Source organism: Dermacentor albipictus, chromosome 6 (assembly GCF_038994185.2).
Source record: "Dermacentor albipictus isolate Rhodes 1998 colony chromosome 6, USDA_Dalb.pri_finalv2, whole genome shotgun sequence".
Classification (NCBI taxonomy): domain Eukaryota; kingdom Metazoa; phylum Arthropoda; class Arachnida; order Ixodida; family Ixodidae; genus Dermacentor; species Dermacentor albipictus.
Window position 1 is genome coordinate 134,575,676 of NC_091826.1, and position 22,368 is coordinate 134,598,043.

Consider the following 22,368-nt stretch of genomic DNA (forward strand, 5'->3'; position numbering starts at 1 on the left):
TCATTCGCGTCGTTTACAGGCCCCCTTTCTCACCTAACACATTTTGTTCGGACCTTCACGATGCCTTAAATAGTCTAATTTTACGGTTTTCTTCCTCGCCACTAATACTCCTCGGGGACTTTAACTTTCCTGGCAATGACTGGCATACTGATCTCCGTTCGACCCAAGAGTGCTGTTCTGAATATTCTGAATTCATCAGCCTTTGCCTCGATTTTAACCTACACCAGCTTGTTTTGAAGCCTACTAGACGATCTGCACACTCGGCTAATATCGTAGATTTACTCCTCACTACATCCCCGGAATTCGTTTTGCCTCTAACTTACCTACCGAATATTAGCGACCATTGTATAACCTAGTGTAATTTACAGTTACCCATCCCATCTGTTACCTCGTCGAAACTTATACGTGATTACAGAAATGCTGATTTTAGCGCAATTATTAACGAACTAGAAACTTTCATCACTGACTTCATTCCAAGTTTTCATTGTAGACCGGTTGAAGAAAACTGGTCAATATTCAAAGAAAAAGCCAACTTATTAATTAACCGGTACATCCCGCAAAAACATATTTACTCGAATTCTCGCGCCCCTTGGTTCAACTCGCGTCTTAAACGTTTACTGAACAAAAAGAAAAGGCTTTTCCGACGAGCAAAATTAGCTGGCAATCATGAGCGGTGGAACGCTTACACAATAGCACTGGGCGACTGCAAGAATGCTGTAGCAGAGTCTAAAACAACATTTTATGAGCACATGTTGCCTTCTTTCTTGAAAGACAACCCACAGAAATTTTGGAGTGTGGTCAACGATAAAAAATGTAGTGCCATTGAACTGTGTGATCTTAACAACGAACCTGTCGACCGCAGTGTCTGTTATGAAGTGTTGAATGACGCATTCATCTCTGCATTTTCGGGTTCTGTTCTGTGCGCAAGAACTGTTTTTTCTGATGTGCTATATTTTCCAATGCTTCCTGTTACTATTGACCTTGATGGGGTTGTAAAGTTGATACAGACCTCAAAAGTTTCTGCATGCAGTGGTGTGAATGGTATCAACACGAAATTTCTTAAGGGAACTATTACTTATGAATCTATAATTCTGAGCGAAATCTTTGCTCTCGGTCCCTTCAAACCACCATCCTTCGGAACGATTGGAAGGCACGGATGGTGATTCCCGTAAATAAGTCTGGCAGTCGGTACTCCCCACTTAATTACATACCTGTGTCCCTAACCAGTGTTCCCTGCAATTTATGGAGCAGATAATTTACTCACACCTGGTTTCATTTCTCGAGTCAAACTTATTTTTCACCCCCTACCAACACCGATTTATCAGACACTATTCCTGCGAAGCACAGCTTTTGTCATTCACTAATGATTTATTCCAGGCGATGGATGCTAGCGTTACTATTGACTGCATTTTTTTAGACTTCGCCAACGCCTTCGATACTGTTTCACGCGCATTACTTTTAACTAAATTATGTAACCTCAACATTGATCCAAAGGTGCTTGCTTGGATCAAGTGTTTTTTGTCTAACCGTTCCCAATTTGTTTATGTTAACGAATGCTTCTCTTTCACTGATCGAGTAACCTCCGGTGTACCGCAAGGGTCAGTTCTAGGACTAATATTATTTTTAATTTATAATAATGACCTCCCTGACTGAATTAAATCTTCAATTAAGTTATTCGCCGATGACTGTATTCTCTATTGTGTCATTTCCAACTCTGGCGACTGCGATACTCTTCAATCAGACATTGACGTAGTAACCTTGTGGTGTTCTAGATCCCAAGCGAAGCTCAATTCTAATAAATGTAAGGCGATGCGTGTGTCCCGTGCTGTCAGAAATACCACCCTTCCTACGTGCAATAATAACAACATACCTGTAGAAAATGTTTCATCATACAAATATTTTGCCATCTACATTACGCACAATATTACATGGAACATTCATATGAATTACATTTACGGTAACGCTATTGCATGCTTGGGTTTTTAAGGCGTAATTTCTCATCGGCAACTGCAGCTATCAACTTGCTTCTGTACAAATCCTTAGTGAGGCCTAAACTTGAATATGCAAGCTCCATTTTCGACCATTCTACTTTAAACTAAAGAATACCATCGAATCCATTCAAAACCAAGCTGCTCGTTTTATTCTTTCGAATTTCTTTCGTCATGCAAGTGCCTCGTCAATGAAACTAACCCTTGACTTGCCTAACCTAGAGTTACGTCGTAAATACTTTCGCCTATGCCTTTTTCACAAGATTTATTACACTAACAAAACACTTAAGGCTGAACTAATCTCCCCACCATCATACATATCGTCACGCACGGATCATCGTTTTAAGGTTGAAGTCCCAACTTGTCGCACCAACGTTTATTTTGATTCCTTTTTGCCAAGAATGACGAATGACTGGAACCACCTCCCTGCCTCCATCACTGCCATTTCTGACGCCACAAACTTCAAGAATATTGTTAACGAATTTGTTTGTAATAATCACCACTCCTCTCTGTAATGCCCCCGGGCCTTGAGAGTATGACAATAAATAAATGAATAAATACTGCTACCCTCTCATTATTGCTGTAGAATTCGTCGATGTTCTCGGCTATATCCTTATGGATTAGGAATCCTACTCCACATTGTTTCTTATCTGGGAGCCCTCTATAGCAGAAGACATAGCCGTCAGTCCGCACTGTATAAGCCTCATTAGTTCTAATCTCGCTAAGGCCGGGCTGGATGGAAAACTACAACGTCGAAGAGCGTCCCGCATTTGAATACGCGGCAGAAGAAAAGAAACTAAAAAAAAAACAAGCCAATCCAATCAGAAGAAACCACGGAGCTGTAAGGAGCCAATGAGCAAACGACGAATCGGCCAGAGCGGTAGAAAAGCGAGGCGCGCTGGCAGGAGATGCGGGGCGAGTTCGGGGAAGCGACGCCAGGAGAAAGTCGGCCACCAGGCTGGGAGTTGAAGACAGGCCGTCGGGTTCCATACTCGAGCTACCAGGACTCCACCCGAGTGGAACCTCTTGCCAACCGGTTCCCGCGCGTAGCCACTCCACCCGATCGTGAACTGCTGCCCGAGGCCGGCGAGAAGTCGGGCTACGGGCCCGAGTTCTACGCCCAGCTGCCTGGCCAGAACGCCGCCATCTGCTCGTGCCGCCAAGCCGCCTGCCTGTCCTCTCCAAGACAGGGCTGCCGCGTTCTGGTCGCCCTGTCAACGATCCAACACCCCGACCTTTCGTGAGACTGACACCACATCTCTCATCATCCTGTCTCCGCTTCTCCACGTCGACACTACTATCAGCATCAGCATCAGCATCAGCCTGGTTACGCCCACTGCAGAGCAAAGGCCTCTCCCCTACTTCTCCAACAACCCCGGTCATGTACTAATTGTGGCCGGAGACTACTACGCGCCCTCACAATCGTGGTCAGCGCATGCTCGCGTACTGTTAATTCCATCTTAGCCCTAAGCGCGTTTCTTGCAGTGATGTCTCTTTGAGTGTTTATTTTATGGTTTTTTATCCTCGTTCTACTTTTAATAAAAGTTCGTGTGTGTTTTTTGACACAAACGGCTTTGTACTCAATTCTACTGCGTCACACAGGGTCAGTTTTCATTGGCGGCCTGTCCGGACCCAGAAATTCTTAGCACTCTCTGCTGCGTTACAAGTCTGACTGCCGCCTTTGTCAGGTGCTCCGCAGCTGCTGGGGACTGCGGGCCAATGGTTTAGTTGTTGGAGTCCTTTGGTCGGGGGTGGCCGTATACTGCACCAGGGAGGCCTATTCCTGTTCTGGTGAGGGAGTGTCCTTGTTGAAGCTTAGCGGGTCTTCCTAATTTGGTTGTACCTGGATTAGTAAAGCTAGACTCGCTCTCAGGATCTTTTGCCGGTGTCAGGCGTCACTCCGAGCCTGAAGATGTAGTGCATTGGAGGAGGTGAAATTCACGCTGACTGCGATCAGATTAAAAACAAAAGAGAGAGAAAAAATAAAAATAGGATTCGAACTTTCGAATAAGGCAGCCGAGCATTCGACATAACTCAGTCAGGTAATCCCGCTAGTGGCGATGCTGTCTTCTCGTCGACAAGAAGAACGCGGAGGGCCGTGCACGCCTAGAAAGGTTTTTATTTGTCCCCTGTAGATGTATCGGAGGAGACTCTCCTAACGGGGTGGAACTGAGACTGAATAACCACACAAGACTGAGGCGACAAATGAGGGAGGGATGCCTTGGCAGAGACTTTCGTTCAAAGGGCCAATCCTCAGAGTGGGAAGGTGGGCCGCTGAAATTGGTGCTTGGCCGTGCGTAAGAAAGGCGTCCTTGGGAGGAGGCCTTTTCCTATGGTTGGAAGGCGCCTATACGTAGCCTCTTTTAAGCTACAGCGCATGCGACTGCTATCAGTTAGACATTGTTTGTGCACTTCGAGCGGAGAATCTGTTGAAGTCTCCTTTTCCGCCGCACTGGCAATACTTGTAATTTAGCAGCAGAACTGACAGTTTGGCGAGTTTGCACGAATTCATAGTGAAATATTTAGCGCACAATCGACAAGGGCAGAGTGAAGCGCTCGTGTTTGCCCCTTCACTGTGTTATTACGTTACGTTACTCACTACCTTATTTTTTTCCCTTATGATATGCATGCAATTATGAAGTTCCTGATCATATCCTTTTCTTCCTATTGCACAACAACATTTTTTTCTTTGCAATACAGCAATACTGCAATAATATTAGCGTGCAAGATGCGCTCGCTTTCGTAGCAAAAGCGGCATCTGAGTCGGTACATATCGGCAGCGCGCTTCCGAGGTTATTGCAACCCACTCAGTAAATGTTACATGCCTAAAAATTTCTTTCATTTATCCGGCGTAGATGTGGTTTGCTGATCGCGACGGGTAACAGGATATAGAACGTTTTCTAAGCAGTTCTGGTCTCGTAGTTGCGCAATCACACATGCGCAGGCGGCCGTGAATTTGGCTGGACAAAACCTATACAGCCGACTGCGACTCGCGTTACATCACTGCCATAATTTGATGATCATCATCCCATTGTTATCATGCCGTCGTTCTTATAAGCTTCTGCCGTAGCATTGATATCGTTCCTTCGTCATTTCATCGTCACTGCTTCGGCGCCATACAGTCGTCGTCACGCTTCAGTTCCGTGGGAGACCTTGGCAAGCAAGTTTCATAGCAAAGTGGGATCCTATCTGATTATGTGGCATGTAACCGAAGCAAGAAATGTCTCAGAATTATCACTCGCGTGTTAAAAAAACGTGACCGCAGGAATATGGTCTGCTGATACGTCGCTCGATTGCGATTCGCGTTACTATCGTCAGTAATCGTGAGCGGAGTTCCGCCGTAATCTTTTTGCCACAAGGTTAACGTAAAGCAAGATCATACGTGCTGTGTTACTCGCTTCTGGCACATGAAGGTCTTCCGTACGACGTGCCGCAGCGACAGACTTCCCTCAACGAGCATGGGAACACCATAGTGTTCAACGCTCCGCAGGCGTTTCCTTGCACTGGTGACTAACTAAACTTGTCGCCATGCCGTCCGCCAGACCGCCCGTGTCGCTCACTGATAGCATCGCGACGCAATACCCCATGCAATAGGATAGCTTTCTCGCTCCGTGCAGCAGAGCAGGAATGCATATGTGAAGGCGAATAATGCTTATATCTCCGCACCAAAAAGTCCTCGTAATACGTTCCTTCGAAACACTTTGCCAACTATGCTCAGTAATGATTCGAAAAAGTTTCCGCGAACCATTAGCCCCTACCGTAAGTGAAATGATATTACTTGACACTTCTATGGAAACAATTCATGTTACCGACTGCACAGTAGTGTCAAACGATGTATTTTTTCATAATTTTGTAACAACATCGCATACATTTCCCAACGTGATGTGTGTTGATTTTCTAACTATTGATCCGATCAATATTCAGCATCGTGGCATGAAAAAAAAAAAGAACTAGCGAATGAGTGAAGCCTTTCTTAAGCCGGGACATAAATCTCCATCAACGTTACAATGTTTAAAAGTACCAAAATATATTCTCGTATTATGCTGATCAGAGAGCAAATGGGGATAGCCGATTATCTAATTGACATTAGGAGAAAGAAATGGAGCTGGGCAGGTCATGTACTGCGTATGTCAAATAACCGGTGGACTATTAGTGTTACAGAGTGGGTGCCAAGAGAAGGTAAGCACAGTCGAGGATGGCAGAAGAGTAGGCGGGGTGATGAAATTAAGAAATTTGGACGCGCTAGCTTTAATCGGTTGGTGCAGGAGAGGGGCAGTTGGAGATCGCAGGGAGAGGCCTTCGTCCTGCAGTGGACATAAAATAGGCTAATGATGATGATGGTGATTATTCTGTCTAAGTTATTCCAACAGTCAATTGATGAATCCACACTGCCATCCGGCTGGAAAGCCAGTAAGTTGGTTCTAGTTGGTACTCGCTTATTACAGCACGAAAGTACCAACACATACAAACAAGCAGGATGTAACACTAGCGCTTCTTCATCCCTGTTGGTTGCTTCGCGCTGTAAGTAAAGTTTCAGTTATACCGACTCGCCCCGCTTGTTACCGTACTCCAGTGCGTAAATCAAGGAGCAAAAAGTCACCCTTAAACTACCAGCGTGATTTCCTTAACTAGTATTCTGTGTAAAATCCTCAAACACGTCTACTACACAAACCTCGTTCATTTCTTTGGCGCTAGCTAAATATTTTCGAAATCTCAACTTTCTATTTGAAGATTCCATTCTTGTAAACATAGCTGGCTTTCTTCACACATAGAAGTACATCAAATTCTTAATTTTTGTTCTCTAGCTTACTACATTTTCCTTGATTTTGCAAACACTTTTGAAAAAGTTTGCCATAATTTATTTCTTTTTAATTTAGGCGAAAGGAACACAGATAACAAACCACTGGCTTGAATCGAATATTTCTATCCGAACGCTTAGAATTCGTGTCTGCTAATACATTTATTTCTCCGTTCATCCCGTTCATTCTGATGGGAAGCCAAGGTTCGGTATTGGGTCCTCTTATTTTGCACTCATATTATTGATTTGCCCCAATACGTGTCATGTAACATTCACTTATTGGCCGACGATTGTGTAGTATTGTGAAAAAAGTTAAAGACCAAGATTATGTTACTGTATATCTAACTAGTGTTCAGCCGGGCTTATCGAACCACCACTTGTCCCGCTTCCTACTTGCTCGAGAACTCCTTTATCGAATGTGTAACGTCTTATTGCTACGTAGTTGTTTACATATCTTCCTGTCTTACTTGGTCTCTTTATATTAGCAAATTAGCAGAGGTAACCGTTCATTAGGACACCTCCGGTTCAACTTTTCATTTGTTCCTCTTTAAAACTCCTCTTTTAGGACACTTAGTATGAAGTGAACCCGAATATGCCACTTTTATTTGGGACCCCAGAATGGATGTAATAATTTCCTCCCTCGAATAAGTGCAAAATAAGTCTGTTCGCTTTATTCTCCGAAGCTGCAGTCGTACTGCCAGCATCACTTTTATGATTGAGTTTACAGCTTGCGTCACTCGCTGTTGCTGTAAATTTTGTCTGTTTCACAAAGTATGCTACAGTCGCACCCGAGACCTTCTTCGTCCTCCATCGTACATTTTACGGCGTTTCTACTGTGCACCAAAGGTGGGAATAATGTCGTGCTTAACGCAAACATGTTGTCACTCATCTATATACCACGCATGTCACAGGACTGCAACCCCCTTCCCGGATCAATCACGTCGGTTATTAATTATTCCTAGTTTTGCAAGGCACAAATGCATTATTGCGTAACTAACGTAGTATGTATTCATGTTGTTTTCAGTTAATTTGTTAATCGTGCGTTTTTAAATATGTTCCCAGTCCCTCTGTAACGCCTCTTGCGCTGAGGGCAATACAGATAAATAAGGGAGCTATAGCAAATCTGTGCACGGAATCGGCTCGCATTAAGTTGTGTTACCCTGCAATGCCGGCCTCTGTACTAATACTATACTATACTGATTACTAAATCAGTTACTCTACACGATTCTCCTGCCGAATACAGCGGTCGCGGAGACATACATCTTCAGCCAGAAAAAACGGGCCGATGCGTCGCGATGTGAGATCTGCACGCCGAGTCCCACCACACGGCGCGGCATTCCCCCGTCGTACACTCCGCGTGTGGCAAGCCCGCTGGCCGTGCTTAGGCGACGAAGGAAAACACTCGAGAAGGAATACGCCGGCGTATTTGCAGAAAGCGCCGAACGGTGTCTACGTTCACCTGTGGCGAAGAGGCCGAACAGGACGATGAGCGGACCCGGCATCCACGAATACCTTTTGAGAATAATGGCGGACCTTTTGCGCATGCATGTGTGACGAGATAGAACATGAACGCGTCTGCGTGACAGCTGCTCCGTGGTTGACATCACCCTACGAAATACGACGTTGCTTGCAGCAGAACTAAAAGGTGGGCGATTTGGCACTTGTTCACACATGGGGCCACCCACAAAACGCACGGACACACTTAGGACGAGACGACACAAGCACGAACGGGTGTTTTTATTCACTAGCTGGCGCCTGTTTGCAGTATTCATGCTAAACATTGTTTGTCATGATGCTTGTTTGTCATAATCAACTACCAGGCGGCGCTTGTAAGTTTTGTATAAGTAATGTTGCTTCAATAAAAACAACAGTGAACAGTTTGCGCTCGCATCTCTGCTCCGTGTGTTTGGTGCGCAATCCAAAGCCGGATGTTTTTTGTGACAGCAGTTGTTCTTTCTGCTGAGATAATTTTTTTGGATGGCCAATACTGACCACAAAGTTGATAATAGACTGCTTTTAGGTAGGGGCCCACCTGCCTAAAGTCAGAGTTCATCCCGTCAGCTTTCCTGTACCTTGGTGTGAACGCTAGGGATGTTACTTTAACGGCGTATTGCTTCCAAGATGTGCTTCCACGATGCCTGCGCGTGTTTTTGACACAAAAGTGACTTTTCTTGAGATCTCTCACACAATTATTCTTCGTGGTAACTACATAGCTAAACATAGCTATTTGCAAGAAAGAACGTGCATATCTAGCCAGCGTAAACCTATAGCCATCTGTATTACGTCTGAACATGTGCAGATTGCCGGCCCTTTCTTCAATGGAAATACGCAAAAAACAAACGCTATTCAAGTATCCTCGCTGCAACAGACATAACCACAATAGCTCCTTATTCGTTTATAGCCAAACTTATTTATTTGTTTGTATAGGTATTTACAGATGCTTTAATCCCAAGAATTGATATTTAACATGGAGGAATAATACAATGACGAGCACTAAATACAAATTGGCAGGAAAAAAAAAACATAGCTGGCTGGATTTGTACAGGCAAATCAGGATCAAATAATGACGCCAGAAATAGAAGTGGGATTAGCAGAGGTATAATTATAACGTACAAGGGCTACACCATAGTTGTATAAAATGTAACGCAAGCAAACAAGTCATGCTGATTGGAAATAAACTGACCTTGTTCCAGTTCCTACGGGTCCTTGAAATTCTTATTGCAGTTGCACCTTCGAGAGGGTGTTACAGCTAAGTGGTGGCATTATGTTGTGACGCAATATGAAGAACTTAATAATAAATTACCAATATTTACCTTATGAAATATTTTCTGAAATATTTCGTAAAAAATGCGAGAATAGAAACTCAGTTTGTTTTACTTAGAGACGTCAAAATTGCTCTTAATATAAGAGCGCTGATAGCTGTTCGCCTAAAATTATGATAGATGAAACGAGCTTCCTTTCTTGCATGCGTTTTTTTTTTGTTGCAAAGTTATCGTTGGTTTACGGTAGCTAAGTCCAAAGGATGGCAGCAAGAACTGTGAACTTATAGGCAAGCAAGCGAACAAAGGAGTGAGAGGCCTATGTGCTTTTTTGAGGGAAAAAAATCGTTTTGTATTTTCGCTGCGCGTGGCATTGATACGATCTCGACCAGGCGAGGTGGGTCTTCACCAAGAGTATCAGGAGACGCCGACGAAGGCGGGCGTCATGGTGATTAAAAAAATAGAAAAAAATGTATTCACTTCATTGGTACATGGATGTGACTATCCGATTCTCGAGCGGCTCTGCCTAGCACGGGGGCGAGGACGGCCTTAAATAACCCCTCATGGTCTTGTGGTAGTTTATGTCTGCTTGGGAAACTTCTGTAACTCGTGGAACTGTCATTGCCTTTATCAGGTTGTGAAGTCAACGACCCCTTCCTCTTCTTGTCTTCTCCTTTGGTTCCTCGCCTTTGTGCCTGCTCCGGGCATAGACGGGTGACCCTTTTGAGGGTCGCTACAGAATATCATAGCATCATCTCGACATAGGCAAGCCCGCTGGAATGTTTCCCATACTTGAGAGGGCGATCATAACCGCGTATTCAACGTGCTCACTCCAACGATGGTTGTTAGTGATCCTGAGCCTCGGATACTTGAACGCGGTATTTTGCAGACAGAATTAATTTTTCAGGAGAACTGGAAATTTTATGCGCACTTCTTATGAATAAAATTTTTTCAAGGTTAATAGGAATCTGCCGAGCGTCAAACCAATCGAATATTATTGAAAGGCGTTGCGAAGAGAATCTTGGTCATCACAGTTTCTCACTTCGGAATAAATAACCCAATCCTCTGCATTTATCCAGATGTAAGACTGCGTTTGTTGTTACTCACGACCGTATGAACCTAACAGATAATTAAGTCATGAGAAGCCCAAACAGAACTCTAGTCTTCATTGAAGTGCACAAATGATAAGCTTAGCGCAAATGAACATGGAGGGAAGAATAATTACCGCTGCTAGGAGCGGCACTGACAAACTCCCGTGACGCATGGATAGCCAATCATGCTGCGGCGGTGGCTGTTCCCATGTCCGCAATAACGGGTATTTATGGTACATGCAGAGTGTCCGGCACTAGCCAATAGCCAGCCATGCTCGTAGCCATGGCAGCGAAATTTTATTGTGATGACGTGCACAATGTCATTGATAAACGTCATAAGTGAATTGGCATTTTCTGCCGTTTTACTGTAAATTACTTTCTCTGTTTTTTTCGCCCGTTCGATAACGCCCATTAGACTACCGTACTGTCACGCGAGGTGGCTTCCGAAGGTGCTATGCTCAATGGTGGCAATCTGTCGCGTTTTCCCGCATCCAAATGTTTTCTTTGCTTTGTGTTCACGCTTTAGAAATGCGCCCTTCTTTGACGGGTATAATACATTTCAATGCCACATACTAGCAAATACATGTGTGACTATGCTTTTACTTGCGTGACTATATGATTTTACTGTTTCCATGGTGCTCAGCGACCGAACCTTCAGCAGCTACCTTGGTTCGTTAAGAAATCAATTAGTAGTAGTGTTTCAACTATTTGCGTCCTTAAAAACAGCACGACCTAATTCTCGTACAAAATAAATTTACTATGCTGCTTTTGTAATGAATCTTAGGTTTCGGGGAAGGAGCACTAATCATCTCAATCTTTGCATGACTGTTTTGACTGAATCGAAAGCGTTTTTTAATGATTCGGCACACAGCGTAAATAAAAGAACGGTCAGCTTTATCACTAAAAAACAATGTGTGCTTTTCCACTTGCTGTGCTACTGCAGTGCCCCATATACCATGTGTCACATCGAATACTGTCAATTTTTTGTTGTTCGCTGTGGCCGATAGCGCATTCTAGTTAATGGGCTGGTCTAATCGAAGAGGCGCACATTACACAAAAGTGTTTTGTTTGTTTCATATTTGAGCAATTAACAAAGAATCGTTAATTAGGTTTTTAACTATTTACCTTATGGCACGTACTATTGCAGTTTCCCATGTCTAGCTGTCAGCCCTGACAGCGCCATAGCTTCGCCGACGAGGTCTGACAATATCTGCAGAAAAACGTGCACTAGAGGAAGTCACACAAAAATAGAAGTCACCGTGTGCATCGCGGGCCAGTCAACTGCGTATAAGAAAACTCACAGGTTCTCAGGCATTATTGTGTATCGTGACCTCCGCTGGAGTGCCCATGTCTCCTACATAACGCGAAAACTAATTTGTGTTGAGAATATGTTTAAATTCATAGCTGGAAAATTATGGGGACCATCTGAGCGCTTCATGTTACAGCTATATACGGCACGTTTTGAGACATTTCTTCGATACAGCCTTTCAGTCTTGTCCAACACATGCAAAACTAATGCGGTTACACTAAAGAGCGTACGAACACAAGCACTTCGGACATGCTTTGGCGTTCCTAGTTGTTCTTCGACAGTTGCAAAGATTGTAATCGCACTGGAACATCCGATCACCACTCATATCGTCTTTGAGACACTAAGAGGGTGCATTCGACATACTTCACGGCTACCATCACACCGCTATGCCGGTTTGCTAGTACGAAGGCCACAGGTTATATTCTGTGGTATTGTGACGAGACACCATGACTCAGTACCATCTGGCTCAAATACTCCAAAACGCCTAACATGGGCATTGTGGTTTTTCCGGCAAATTCACGCATGCCTTTCAGTTACAGGGATTGCTAAGAACGCAGACTTGTCACCGCTAGCCCTGAAGCAGTTGTATCTTCTTCTACTCGAGTCTTACGTTGACCGCATACACATTTACACGGACGGCTCCACCAACTCCAACAGCTCTACCTGAGCAGTGGCTGTTCCATCGGACGCCCTTCATTTGAAATTTAATTACTATCACAGCAGGCTTCGACAGCAGCAGAACTTGCGGTTTTTCAATGTGCACTCAATCGCGTGATGCTGCAGCTGCCAAATCGTTGGGCCATTTTCTGTGATTCTACAGCAGCCCTACAAACGCTGCGGTTTGCATGACGTCATGGGTTACACGAGCACCCAGTGCAAGAAATTACACATGTTCATCACCACGCGCTCGAGAAAGCACACGACATTATACTGCAATGGTTGCCGAGTCACTGCGGAATTATCGGCAACGACAGCGCAGATGAAGATCCTCGTTCGGCTCATCAAAAACATCAGCGGATGCCTATACTTTTCTCAAGAACGGATGCTGTGCGGCAACTTTAGTCACATGCTCGCCACACCACACTTATGCGATGGAATTCATCGGGTACCACCAACTCGTGCTCACACTCTCTCGACCCAGCTTGCGACTTCGCCTGCCACATGAACTCTGAGGCCCCGCAACAACCTTACTGTGCCGTGTGTGGTTAGGCGTTGCATTTACAAATTTCTATTTATTTCTCATAGAAATGACCAACAGTGCGGTCGGGAATTCGTGCAGGTGCCACGAGACTCTAGAGCACCTTCTGTGTCATTGACTATCACTTGACGCTCAACGACATACTGTAGAAGCGAAACTCAACCTATTAGATAATGGAGTGCTCTTGCAGGAAAAGATCCTGAAACCATGGCCCACGCATTCTTGCATGCCAAAGGGCAGAAAAGGCATTCTGCACTTCTCGAAAGCTGCTGGAGTGTACGAGCGCTTGTGACAGTGGACATTCCTCTGCGACTGACTCTCTGAATGTCTGAGTCTTTATTTCTCTTCTTTCTCATTCTTATCTATTCTGCCCCTTTCTCCTTTCCCAAATATAGGGTAGCCAACCGGGCACGTCCTTACTTATCCTCCTCCCTGTCCTTTTTCGTCTCTCTCTCTCTCTCTAGTCGGGGAGTTCGCAAGGCAGATCCATTTGAAACAAATTCTCAAGATGACAGCCGTTTCGATGTATTAATTCCCGAACATTCCGGAGAAATACATTAAGTCCAAGCGATTTTCTGTGCTTCAATGCATAAAACGATGTTTTCCTAAAAAAGTAAGCGGAACGAGAGCGCCATTTTACCGGAAGTTTGACGGCGTGTATCTGGTATATTCTGTCATCCACACTGCTTTTTTCAGGTGGATATGCCTTCCAACCTAGCCAACTAGAATTTGCAAACTGCAATGTGTGTCATAATGCAATCAATTCAAAGCCTAACTACAGCATTTTTGTTAATTAATCGATAGTGTATATAAATTTTTGGTGCAGAAATATCAGCTTCTACTAGTATAACCGCGCATGGACTAGAATTGTGCTATAAATATGGTGTTCAAGTAATCTTTTCAGCAAAGAACTCCTTAAACAAGATTTGCAATCTTGTCAATAGACCTAAACAGGCGTCCAAAGCTACATGCCGCGTCAAACACTCGGAGCAGCTTGTGGCATGCTCGGCGAAAGCGGTCAACGTCATTCCACTTTCGTGCGGCAAAATTTACTTTGGGCAGACGGGACGCTGCCTTAACATCCGCCTTGGGGAGCACCAAGGTGCGATTAGGAATGAAACAAGTTCGAACCTGGCCGCGCATTGTAGAGTTTGCTCATGCAAACCCATGTTTGACCAAACGGACATATTGTATAAATATATGCGCCAAATGAACCGCGAGATTGTAGAGGCCTACTTCATGCAGGAGAACTCAGGCGCATGCGTCAGCCAGACTTCTATCACTCTACATGATAAAGAAACTGATTTTTAAAGGGCAAGATAGGCTAACACCCTTGTAAACGTCACTTTATACGTGTTTACATTTTCTGTATATTATAGTCCGCAGATTGAAATAATAAACCAGATGTTAGTCTGCGCTGGTGTTGTGTACTTCCTCTCGTCCTTCGTCGGGGTTGCGCTGGCCACCCATAGGAACATGCCATAGGCAATCATTAAAAAAAAAATGTTTGAGAGCGTTCAATCAAACACCCTGCGTCTCTTTGCGCTTGTTCCTTTTCTGTCCTGCTGGCGGCCGCCTCAAGCAGATGTGATGCCGTTAGTTTCGGTTTCCGGATAATGTGTCTGGCAGGAAAAAGTCTACTCAATTGAACATGCTCCCAGTTGTAGAGGCTCTACTGCCTCCAGAAGAAATTATGTCTCAATATCGCGCAATTAAAATGTCTATCAAATTTGGCGTTGCCAGCCATTTTTGTGTGCATGGAAAAGCGTGCGGGCGCATAAGCTTTGTAGACAAGACAGCTGTATGTTTAACACACTGAAGCAAATTCATACTGTGCAAGATTCATGACTAATATACAAACCGCACTCAGTGTGCACGGTTGTAGAATAAACATCAGTGAAATATTGGTTTCAGAACGGCTGTTCATGCGCAGATAAGGTACATAAACACGCAAGAAAGTACGCCCCATGCGTCTCTCTCCATTTCATACAAACATCCTCATCGACATCAGCCTGGTTACGCCCCCTGCAGGGCAAAGGCTTTTCCCATACTTCTCCAACAACCCCGGTCATGTACTAATTGGTCCTGTACTAATGTACATTGGCGCTCAGAACCATATTCAACTGTTGCTTTTACTGAGAAAATATACACGTCTATAGCACTTCTGAAATGAAGGACTCCACGTTACAGTATATCCAGTATGATGCTCCAATCTATAAATGCGTATTTCTTGCCAACAGCAGCTTTTGCAATGACGTTTTTCGGGAACCCATGTGACGTGAGTCGCTATGTCTGCTCATCACGCTACAAAAGCCTACAGAAAAAAAAGCGCGTAGGCTTCCGTCTGGCTGTCATTTCGCCTTGAAAGAACTACATTGAACAAGGTACCGAAACATAATAACTTAGAAGAATAATCGTAGCGATAATATAAGTCCATCTGGGCAGCCTGCGATCATCGCTCAACTAGACAAAGGCTTCGCTTATCGCCACGAGCGAGTGCGAACTTTTTCTCTGGTCTTTCTTTCTCAGTGCGAACGCGAGTTACTTTGTGCAAGATGTAGGTGGAGAAGATTGTGACTCTGCGCGGAGGCGGCGGCAGACAAGCGTGCGAACAGGCCACCGCCACGAGTCGCGCGTTCTCTAGGCAAGCGGCCGCACGCCCATATCCTCGTTCCTCATTCGGGCCAATCAGGGCGCCGGGAAGCGGATGTGCTGCACCGCTGGCCCAAATGCCACCCGGCAGTCTCGGATCGCAGCAAATTGTTCGGAAGCTTGCGGGAACTTTGAGAATGGCCGCGGCAAGGAAGCGCCCTCACCACATCGCAGTTATACCGCCAGTTTCTCAGCGGGAAGCTCTGCAACACAGCATCGGCATCGTGAGGCCGAATAAGGGCCAGCGCATCCATCAGATTCGCGTACACGGTTTACTCTGCGGGCCTCGAGAAGGTGGACGTACGAGACGTAGGAAAAGAGAAAGATGAGGAGCACCCGCTAGAATGAGCATCCTTACCCTATCGTAAGCTTCTATTATGTCCACGTAGGGGGAAAGCCTCCACATGTGATCCGACTTCTCACGCTGTCTTAACTCAATGAGCTGCATCCCACGACTCAAAAACTCTTTATTCCGCACTCCTGTTTCTTTTCTTGCTTTTACTGTCTTCGAATTCGTATCTCTTGCATCAACAACCATTCTTTATTCAGAGCTAAAGCTTGGGCTAGTTGATTCTGTATTAAGTGCGTTATAAGAATTCCCAGTGAAATACACACTAAGAAAGGAAGCAAGTGGACAAAAAGACGCTGATATTTCTCTCCACTTGCTTACTTTCTTGGTGTTCTTCTTCGGTCGCAATTCTTATGAAGCACATAACACCGATTCTGCTCCTCTGATAGACCTCTCTGCTCTTCGCATTAGGTGACCTGTACATTTCTACCACTTTCCCTTCATCTATTACTTCTGCACCCTTTCTTTGTCTCTTAAGGTTACATCTAGGATTTTTTGCTTCAGTGGAGGTTGCAAGGCAAATGCCTTTCTCAAAAACTTGGCAAACTTCAAAGGGTCGGAACCATAGGGTAATGTATGGAATAGCATTGCTTGCAAAATTATTTCTTAAATAATATTCTTAGGTTCTCAGTAATGACCTACATAGTTGCCTGGTACATCAAACGGACTAATTACAATTCTGTAACAAGTTTTATTCCAAAAGCAATATATGCCCCATTACGCGAAAATATGTCGTATTCGGCGTCACCCAAAGATGGTAGCAAGAATGGTCGACGGTTCAAAAAGTAAAAACACATTAGGAAATTTATTTAGTTATTCATTTATTTACGATACCCTCAGGGCCAAATGGCATTAAAAAAGGGAGTGGTTACTGAGCAGTATTGTAAAGTAAATAAACAAGTGCAGCCAGTTCTGTTACTACAATGATTCTCCTCATTATGCAATGTTTGCTAATGTTTCGCAGAAGAGTTTCTTATCGATGATGGCTACGATACTTGAGGGAAGATGGTTCCTTTCCTGCGATGTACGTGGGATGAAAGACTGAAAGGAAGACTTCATGTGACATGAATTAATTCCTACCTTACTGCGAAGATCGACGCGGTTTGAAATGTACTGAGGCCGCACGATGAAATCGTCGTGAAGCGTGGTGTGATAAAAAATTTTATGAAATAGCGAAAGACGACCAATTTCGCGGTGGTTAACGAGTGGAATAAGTGCTGGGTTAGTTTTCATTAGGGTATATTCGCAACACGGTTATAGTCAGAAAGAATGAAACAGGTAGACTTATTTTGTACTAGTTCAAGTGACGTAACGAGATTAAAGTGACTGGGATCCCATATTGCAGATCCATGTTTCGAGCGTATTAGGGTCTTGTAAAGCTGTAGCTTTAAAGTAGTCGGTGCTTTGAAAGAGTTGCGCCGTAAGTACCCGGCACGCGATTACCATTGTTAATGGCGCAATATCAGTGGTCTAAATTAAGTTATTCGTAATGTGTATACCAAGATATTTATATGACACGACGAAACTTAAGGGAACGTTGTTCAGATGGTAGGAACTAGGAGTACAATTAGATATCGATGTGCGCATTATTTTGCATCTGGTGATATTTAAATCCATTATTAGCCGCTTCTCCCCCTGTCATCTGTATTATCCAGATCAGCTTGGAGTGTTATAGTATCATCAGTGCTTTTAATTTCCTAGAATATGACTGAATAAACTGCGAACAGATGTATGTTAGAAGGTATTTTAGCAGCCAGATAATTAATATAGATAAGAAATACTAGTTCTCCAAGCACGAACACTTGTGGTACACCCGATTGAACTTAAATCAGCGGAGAGTTACGACCGTTCGCAGTAACAAATTGTAAGCGGTTAGTAAGAAAATGCTCTATCCATTTTAGAAGGTTAGGGTCTATATTTATTAAGCTTAGTTTAAGAAGTAGTAGCTTATGGCATAATTTATCATATGCTTTACTAATCCAAGAAGACACAGTCAGCGCCCGATGAGCAATCCAGGACGCGGTGCAGTTCATGAGTGAATGATACTACTTGTGTTTCGCAGGAATATGATTGTCGACAAGCATGGTCGAGTTGCTTGAATTGACGTCAGATACCACATGTTTTCATCGTTCATGACGTTCCGCGGTCTACAGACGGCATAATACTTTCGTATTCCCAACGTAAGCAGTCTTATGTGTGTCAGTCATTTTTTTTCTGCTCGCCTGACTTTAGTCTATTTGCCCGTGACTGGCGCACTGCCCGTATTGCACGCTTTCGGAAGGACGTCTATCTCTATTATTTACCAGGAATACGTGTTGCAGGATAACTTTTTAAAACATGAAATATTCGTTTCTATATAATTTGCAAGGAATATAATTGTAGCTGTCACGTCTCTTTCACAGAGACCAGTCATGTTTTCCGTAGATCACGGTTGTCTGATAAAGCTAGCCTTTTTGATATTTTGATGTGCCTTCTATTGGTGTCATCGCACATAAGTGCGACACTTGAGACATAAATGGGAGACGCGTTGGCAAAGCTCAGAGTTCATTGGTTATTTGCAACCTTAGCAGTTAGTGCGCATTCAAGTGATCCGCAGCATTAAAAGGGTGTGTTACACACCGCATAGTGCATGTTTAGCGTGCTGCCATCGAATCATTAGAAGCGCTACGGACATCGATTTTCCCAAAAAAAAAGAAAAATAAAGCGCGAGGTGGGAGCAGCCCAATGCTTTGATGAATCTGTATATGAAGTGAAATGCATGCGGAGCAAGTACAGGGTTTGTAAGAAATTTTCCTTAAGGAAGTGCCCGAAAGCGTTATAGGCAGGCAGAGCTTCAAATTGGCGAGTCATATGCTCGCGATGCTTGAAAATATGTATTTTAATTAGAGGCAAGTGAAACTGTTCTTGAAACTGCTAGAAAACAGCCTGGCTGGAAACTGGGCTGCTATTCTGTAAGGTTGCGCAAGTCTGCCGTCTCTTTTTTTAGAGCGCCGCTCTTAGGCGCCCGTTCCTGCAGCGAGCGTCCGCGTTGCCCCTCGTGGCTGAGCGAACGAGCGCAGGGAAGCACGAAAGGGCGAACGGGCAGTGCGGATGGAAGGAAGTGGTAGTGAAGAAAGCACGAGGTGGGCCGGGTATGGCGAAAGCGTGAGCAGAAAAGCGCTGTGTCGCTCAAGACGGGCATTGTGGCGACGATGGCTACGAGGTCGCGCCAGGGTAGCTCTCGTCGTCTGTATGGAAACAAAGTGCTGCATGAGCTGAGGGCTGTCCGCGGCGGCTGCTGTGAATTGCGGCCACGCTTCACCCACCGACTGCCTCTCGCGATAGTTGGCTTGGCTGTGGCCACACTAAGAAATTTTGATACATTAGCAGACATACTGCTTTTTATGATTATAGGTTGTATAAGCACCGCATCGATTCCGGAGACATTAAAAACGGCGATTGTTAAGCCACTGTAGAAAGCAGGAAAATAATATGAAGTTGACAACTATAGACCCTATCTCTGCTTTGCCTATGCTCTCTCAAATGCCGGAAAAGTTTCTGTTTGATTGTATGACTTCCTTCTTACAGAAAGTTTCAATCCTAACACCAAGACAGTTTGGACTTGTTGCTGAGCGAGGTACTATTACACTGTTAGAACAGTTCACCGATGAATTATATTCTGCTCTAGATAAGAACCTGTATAGTTGTGCTCTGTTTTGGATTTAGCAAAAGCGTTCGAAACTGTAAATCACGATATCTTATTGGAAAAGTTGTTTCGTTCGGGTTTCAGGGGACCCTTTTTTGAAATTATTTGCAATTATTTACGTGATAGATCACAGGTGGTCATGGGCAGTAAATGAATTTTTAGCGCTAGAAAATATATTACAGCTGGGGTTCCACAGGTATCCGTGTTGTCCCATCTCTTATTCAATTTATTTATGAACGACTTTCCTACGATAATTACAAAAGCCACTGTGTATTAATATGCAGATGACACAGTGCTACTCACTCGTCTAATGCGTTATGAGGAAGCTATTAGGGCCCCACAAAATGCAGTTCATAAGGCTATTCAGTGGTTTGAAGAAAACTCTGTACATATCAATGCTAAGAAAAGCAAAATCATGTGCTTTCGTAGTCCATTAAAAACTCAAAAAATAAACTTGCCAATATTTCTACATAATGAACATTGTATTTCATGTAAATGTACTACTATAGAATATGTGGAGACATTCAAATACCTGGGTATAACGTTCAACAGCGGCATGTCTTAGCAGCATCACATGGCGTTTTTATGTGGCAACCTACGGAGTGTTGCATATTGACTTTTCAACATAAAGGGTTTAGTACCTCTACCAGTCAAGAAAATCATAGTGCATGCACTCGCATAGACTGTGCTGAGGTATGGTATAACGATCTTCGCCTTTTCTACAGAGCGTTGGAAAAAACGGATTCGTAAACTACTAAAATATATATTTAAAAATGTGGCTTATGGTACTACACAGAATGACAATAATATTTTTCAAGAATTAGGATTTTGCCCATTGGAGGATTTATTTACCAGAAGTGTTTTTATGCGGCATAATTGGAGCGATGAATTCAAAGAGGCATACGACGCACCTCGATTGTTAAGAAATAAAAAACGTTTTACGGTACCTTGTTGCACTACTAAGTATTGTGAAGCCAAAAGAAGTGTATACATCCCAAAAATGTTTAACGATTTGGCCGATGAATTCTTTTTGGCAGCTTCGAAAAAACAGTAGAAGAAATTATTCATGAAATGTTGAAATTTATTCCTGAGTTTTACTTTGGTTGTTTATGTGTTTCTCTTTATTTACTATGTCATTGTCTGTTAACGGGTAATACTACCTTCTGAAAGTTGAAAAAAAGTGTTATTATATAAATGTCTACCTTTTCACTTGGTATGTAAATATGTAACCACATCACTGTACCGAGTCTGCCAGGCCTAGTCGCGCAAATCCTCGTTGACTTAGACGGACCCGTTTCTTTGTTCTGCTTTAGGATGTGTGTCAATAATAATAATAATAATAATAATAATAATAATAATAATAATAATAATAATAATAATAATAATAATAATAATAATAATTATTATTATTATTATTATTATTATTATTACACGAGGGTCCCACGCTTGCTCTGCTCGTGCCTTTTTTTTCGGAGAACAGATGTTCTATCGCTGTGAAAAGTATGAAAAACGGGTGCATGCGAAGTGTGCGACCTGGACAGACGACTAACTGGAGCTTTTGAAGTCCGGATCGCACTCCTTTTCCTGCAATTTGTGTGACTTAGCAAAGCAGGGTGTTAAGCGTCTTCGACAACGACCCGACGGCATGCTCCCTGCAGCTTTCCCTTTACCAAACCGTTTCCACCTCTTGTGCCCAACTGGGTGACCATAACGGAGACATGGCCGGTCTGCGTCGCCTCCTTCTCGACGCACTAGAGGGAATATCGTTCCCGAGCGGCAAAGTTTCTAAGTTGCCAGAGGTGAATAAACGCCTTCGTAAGGACCGCAACTCTGTCCTGGAACAACAGAGCCAAGTCTTCGCATCCATTCGAGCAAAGGCTCGTTGCCTGTGCAACGAGCCGTTACGACGTACAACTGACACGCCTGAGCAGTCGTTCGTGGACTCCGGAAGGTCTTCTTCTTGTTCTACCCCTACCTCAACGCGACATGATCTACCTGTGCTACTACGCACTGCAGAACAACGAGCGGCCATTTCCCCACGTTATTTTACATCTACAACTGCAAATTCCCCTGGGGCTAAATGAAAAGAAGAAGAGTCTCGCCTCAGTTGGAGCCCTAAAGAATTCGACAATGTATGTAGCTCAACAGCCGCAACCATCCAAGTTTGTAGGTTCTGCACTGAAACAATCTCTTCGGGCCTAACAAAGCACTTGAAGGCCTTCAATATTGTCAAGTGGTAGTGACCGTGACAAACACAGTAGCAAAACTGTAAATGGCGAAACTAAACGTTTATTGGGAGAACTTGCGCCCACAAAAGCAAGTTACACTTAAAGCACAACGATAGCGGCCAACACAGTCGGCGACCGTCGGAAATGTGATCAGTGGGTAAAGACCGTCGGCTTTCATACATCAGTCGTCGAATGTTTCAGAGTAATCGCTGGGACCCGCGTATCTTCCACAAAGTTCTACATTGTTGGCGTCACGCATACATGCATACGTCCACTCAGCTCTGCTGAAATGGTCCGCAAATGGGTTCGAT

The 22,368-nt window shown here is 43.9% G+C and overlaps 1 protein-coding gene across 2 annotated transcripts in view; it reads right to left on the reverse strand.

Annotated features, from left to right (window-relative positions):
- The window catches only part of Gat (GABA transporter), a 552,429-nt gene that overhangs the window by 314,635 nt on the left and 215,426 nt on the right, over window positions 1-22,368 (reverse strand). The gene's annotated exons all lie outside the window — the stretch shown is intronic.